Source organism: Ascaphus truei, unplaced genomic scaffold (genome assembly GCF_040206685.1).
Source record: "Ascaphus truei isolate aAscTru1 unplaced genomic scaffold, aAscTru1.hap1 HAP1_SCAFFOLD_1049, whole genome shotgun sequence".
Taxonomy (NCBI): domain Eukaryota; kingdom Metazoa; phylum Chordata; class Amphibia; order Anura; family Ascaphidae; genus Ascaphus; species Ascaphus truei.
This window is the reverse complement of record NW_027453914.1, coordinates 42,501-48,578: the sequence shown is the minus strand read 5'-3', so window position 1 is coordinate 48,578 and position 6,078 is coordinate 42,501.

Sequence of the window (6,078 nt, the reverse complement as noted above, 5' to 3'; positions counted from 1 at the left end):
ACAGCACGCGCTCACCCTCACAGCACAGCGCTCACCCTCACAGCACAGCGCTCACCCTCACAGCACAGCGCTCACCCTCACAGCACAGCGCTCACCCTCACAGCACAGCGCTCACCCTCACAGCACAGCGCTCACCCTCACAGCACAGCGCTCACCCTCACAGCACAGCGCTCACCCTCACAGCACAGCGCTCACCCTCACAGCACAGCGCTCACCCTCACAGCACAGCGCTCACCCTCACAGCACAGCGCTCACCCTCACAGCACAGCGCTCAGCCTCACAGCACAGCGCTCAGCCTCACAGCACAGCGCTCAGCCTCACAGCACAGCGCTCAGCCTCACAGCACAGCGCTCACCCTCACAGCACAGCGCTCACCCTCACAGAAAGTGCTCACCCTCACAGCACAGCGCTCGAGCTCACCTCACAGAAAGTGCTCACCCTCACAGCACAGCGCTAACCCTCACAGCACAGCGCTCACCCTCACAGCACAGCGCTCACCTTCACAGCACAGCGCTCACCCTCACAGCACAGCGCTCACCCTCACAGCACAGCGCTCAGACTCACAGCACTCACAGCACAGCGCTCACCCTCACAGCACAGCGCTCAGACTCACAGCACAGCGCTCACCCTCACAGCACAGCGCTCACCCTCACAGCACAGCGCTCACCCTCACAGCACAGCGCTCACCCTCACAGCACAGCGCTCAGCCTCACAGCACAGCGCTCACCCTCACAGCACAGCGCTCACCCTCACAGCACAGCGCTCACCCTCACAGCACAGCGCTCACCCTCACAGCACAGCGCTCAGCCTCACAGCACAGCGCTCAGCCTCACAGCACAGCGCTCAGCCTCACAGCACAGCGCTCAGCCTCACAGCACAGCGCTCAGCCTCACAGCACAGCGCTCAGCCTCACAGCACAGCGCTCAGCCTCACAGCACAGCGCTCAGCCTCACAGCACAGCGCTCAGCCTCACAGCACAGCGCTCACCTCACAGCACAGCGCTCAGCCTCACAGCACAGCGCTCAGCCTCACAGCACAGCGCTCACCCTCACAGCACAGCGCTCACCCTCACAGCACAGCGCTCACCCTCACAGCACAGCGCTCACCCTCACAGCACAGCGCTCACCCTCACAGCACAGCGCTCACCCTCACAGCACAGCGCTCAGCCTCACAGCACAGCGCTCAGCCTCACAGCACAGCGCTCAGCCTCACAGCACAGCGCTCACCCTCACAGCACAGCGCTCACCCTCACAGCACAGCGCTCACCCTCACAGCACAGCGCTCACCCTCACAGCACAGCGCTCACCCTCACAGCACAGCGCTCACCCTCACAGCACAGCGCTCACCCTCACAGCACAGCGCTCACCCTCACAGCACAGCGCTCACCCTCACAACGCTCACAGCACAGCGCTAACCCTCACAGCACAGCGCTCACCCTCACAGCACAGCGCTCAGCCTCACAGCACAGCGCTCACCCTCACAACGCTCACAGCACAGCGCTCACCCTCACAGCACAGCGCTCACCCTCACAGCACAGCGCTCACCCTCACAGCACAGCGCTCACCCTCACAGCACAGCGCTCACCCTCACAGCACAGCGCTCACCCTCACAGCACAGCGCTCAGCCTCACAGCACAGCGCTCAGCCTCACAGCACAGCGCTCACCCTCACAACGCTCACAGCACAGCGCTAACCCTCACAGCACAGCGCTCACCCTCACAGCACAGCGCTCACCCTCACAGCACAGCGCTCACCCTCACAGCACAGCGCTCACCCTCACAGCACAGCGCTCACCCTCACAGCACAGCGCTCACCCTCACAGAAAGCGCTCACCCTCACAGCACAGCGCTCACCCTCACAGCACAGCGCTCACCCTCACAGCACAGCGCTCACCCTCACAGCACAGCGCTCAGACTCACAGCACAGCGCTCAGCCTCACAGCACAGCGCTCAGCCTCACAGCACAGCGCTCACCCTCACAGCACAGCGCTCACCCTCACAGCACAGCGCTCACCCTCACAGCACAGCGCTCACCCTCACAGCACAGCGCTCACCCTCACAGCACAGCGCTCACCCTCACAGCACAGCGCTCAGCCTCACAGCACAGCGCTCAGCCTCACAGCACAGCGCTCACCCTCACAGCACAGCGCTCACCCTCACAGCACAGCGCTCACCCTCACAGCACAGCGCTCACCCTCACAGCACAGCGCTCAGACTCACAGCACAGCGCTCAGCCTCACAGCACAGCGCTCAGCCTCACAGCACAGCGCTCACCCTCACAGCACAGCGCTCACCCTCACAGCACAGCGCTCACCCTCACAGCACAGCGCTCACCCTCACAGCACAGCGCTCACCCTCACAGCACAGCGCTCACCCTCACAGCACAGCGCTCACCCTCACAGCACAGCGCTCACCCTCACAGCACAGCGCTCACCCTCACAGCACAGCGCTCACCCTCACAGCACAGCGCTCACCCTCACAGCACAGCGCTCAGCCTCACAGCACAGCGCTCAGCCTCACAGCACAGCGCTCAGCCTCACAGCACCTCACCCTCACAGCACAGCGCTCAGACTCACAGCACAGCGCTCAGACTCACAGCACAGCGCTCAGACTCACAGCACAGCGCTCAGACTCACAGCACAGCGCTCAGACTCACAGCACAGCGCTCAGACTCACAGCACAGCGCTCAGACTCACAGCACAGCGCTCAGACTCACAGCACAGCGCTCAGACTCACAGCACAGCGCTCACCCTCACAGCACAGCGCTCACCCTCACAGCACAGCGCTCACCCTCACAGCACAGCGCTCAGCCTCACAGCACAGCGCTCAGCCTCACAGCACAGCGCTCAGCCTCACAGCACAGCGCTCACCCTCACAGCACAGCGCTCACCCTCACAGCACAGCGCTCACCCTCACAGCACAGCGCTCAGCCTCACAGCACAGCGCTCAGCCTCACAGCACAGCGCTCAGCCTCACAGCACAGCGCTCAGCCTCACAGCACAGCGCTCAGCCTCACAGCACAGCGCTCAGCCTCACAGCACAGCGCTCACCCTCACAGCACAGCGCTCACCCTCACAGCACAGCGCTCACCCTCACAGCACAGCGCTCACCCTCACAGCACAGCGCTCACCCTCACAGCACAGCGCTCACCCTCACAGCACAGCGCTCAGCCTCACAGCACAGCGCTCACCCTCACAGCACAGCGCTCACCCTCACAGCACAGCGCTCACCCTCACAGCACAGCGCTCAGCCTCACAGCACAGCGCTCAGCCTCACAGCACAGCGCTCAGCCTCACAGCACAGCGCTCAGCCTCACAGCACAGCGCTCACCCTCACAGCACAGCGCTCACCCTCACAGAAAGTGCTCACCCTCACAGCACAGCGCTCAGACTCACAGCACAGCGCTCACCCTCACAGCACAGCGCTCACCCTCACAGCACAGCGCTCACCCTCACAGCACAGCGCTCACCCTCACAGCACAGCGCTCACCCTCACAGCACAGCGCTCACCCTCACAGCACAGCGCTCAGACTCACAGCACTCAAAGCACAGCGCTCACCCTCACAGCACAGCGCTCACCCTCACAGCACAGCGCTCACCCTCACAGCACAGCGCTCACCCTCACAGCACAGCGCTCACCCTCACAGCACAGCGCTCACCCTCACAGCACAGCGCTCACCCTCACAGCACAGCGCTCACCCTCACAGCACAGCGCTCACCCTCACAGCACAGCGCTCACCCTCACAGCACAGCGCTCACCCTCACAGCACAGCGCTCACCCTCACAGCACAGCGCTCAGCCTCACAGCACAGCGCTCAGCCTCACAGCACAGCGCTCAGCCTCACAGCACAGCGCTCACCCTCACAGCACAGCGCTCAGGCTCACCCTCACAGCACAGCGCTCACCCTCACAGCACAGCGCTCACCCTCACAGCACAGCGCTCATCCTCACAGCACAGCGCTCATCCTCACAGCACAGCGCTCACCCTCACAGCACAGCGCTCACCCTCACAGCACAGCGCTCACCCTCACAGTACAGCGCTCAGACTCACAGCGCTCACCCTCACAGCACAGCGCTCAGCCTCACAGCACAGCGCTCAGCCTCACAGCACAGCGCTCACCCTCACAGCACAGCGCTCACCCTCACAGCACAGCGCTCACCCTCACAGCACAGCGCTCACCCTCACAGCACAGCGCTCAGCCTCACAGCACAGCGCTCAGCCTCACAGCACAGCGCTCAGCCTCACAGCACAGCGCTCAGCCTCACAGCACAGCGCTCAGCCTCACAGCACAGCGCTCACCCTCACAGCACAGCGCTCAGGCTCACCCTCACAGCACAGCGCTCACCCTCACAGCACAGCGCTCACCCTCACAGCACAGCGCTCACCCTCACAGCACAGCGCTCAGACTCACAGCGCTCACCCTCACAGCACAGCGCTCAGCCTCACAGCACAGCGCTCAGCCTCACAGCACAGCGCTCACCCTCACAGCACAGCGCTCACCCTCACAGCACAGCGCTCACCCTCACAGCACAGCGCTCACCCTCACAGCACAGCGCTCACCCTCACAGCACAGCGCTCAGACTCACAGCACAGCGCTCACCCTCACAGCACAGCGCTCACCCTCACAGCACAGCGCTCACCCTCACAGCACAGCGCTCACCCTCACAGCACAGCGCTCAGCCTCACAGCACAGCGCTCAGCCTCACAGCACAGCGCTCAGCCTCACAGCACAGCGCTCAGCCTCACAGCACAGCGCTCAGCCTCACAGCACAGCGCTCAGCCTCACAGCACAGCGCTCAGCCTCACAGCACAGCGCTCACCCTCACAGCACAGCGCTCACCCTCACAGCACAGCGCTCACCCTCACAGAAAGTGCTCACCCTCACAGCACAGCGCTCACCCTCACAGCACAGCGCTCACCCTCACAGCACAGCGCTCACTCTCACAGCACAGCCTCACAGCACAGCCTCACAGCACAGCGCTCACCCTCACAGCTCTCACCGCACAGCGCTCACCCTCACAGCTCTCACAGCACACCCTCACAGCACAGCGCTCACCCTCACAGCACAGCGCTCACCCTCACAGCACAGCGCTCACCCTCACAGCACAGCGCTCACCCTCACAGCACAGCGCTCACCCTCACAGCACAGCGCTCACCCTCACAGCACAGCGCTCACCCTCACAGCACAGCGCTCACCCTCACAGCACAGCGCTCACCCTCACAGCACAGCGCTCACCCTCACAGCACAGCGCTCAGCCTCACTGCACAGCGCTCACCCTCACTGCACAGCGCTCAGGCTCACCCTCACAGCACAGCGCTCAGCCTCACAGCACAGCGCTCAGCCTCACAGCACAGCGCTCAGCCTCACAGCACAGCGCTCAGCCTCACAGCACAGCGCTCAGCCTCACAGCACAGCGCTCAGCCTCACAGCACAGCGCTCAGCCTCACAGCACAGCGCTCACCCTCACAGCACAGCGCTCACCCTCACAGCACAGCGCTCAGACTCACAGCACAGCGCTCAGACTCACAGCACAGCGCTCACCCTCAGAGAAAGTGCTCACAGCACAGCGCTCAGCCTCACACCACAGCGCTCAGCCTCACACCACAGCGCTCACCCTCACAGCACAGCGCTCACCCTCACAGCACAGCGCTCAGACTCACAGCACAGCGCTCACCCTCACAGCACAGCTCTCACAGCACAGCGCTCACCCTCACAGCTCTCACAGCACAGCCTCACAGCACAGCGCTCACCCTCACAGCTCTCACAGCACAGCGCTCACCCTCACAACTCTCACAGCACAGCCCTCACAGCTCTCACAGCACAACGCTCAGCCTTACAGCACAGCGCTCACCCTCACAGCTCTCACAGCACAGCGCTCACCCTCACAGCTCTCACAGCACAGCCCTCACCCTCACAGCACAGCGCTCACCCTCACAGCTCTCACAGCACAACGCTCAGCCTTACAGCACAGCGCTCAGCCTCACAGCGCTCACAGCACAGCGCTCAGCCTCACAGCACAGCGCTCAGCCTCACAGCACAACGCTCAGACTCACAGCACAGCGCTCACCCTCACAGCTCT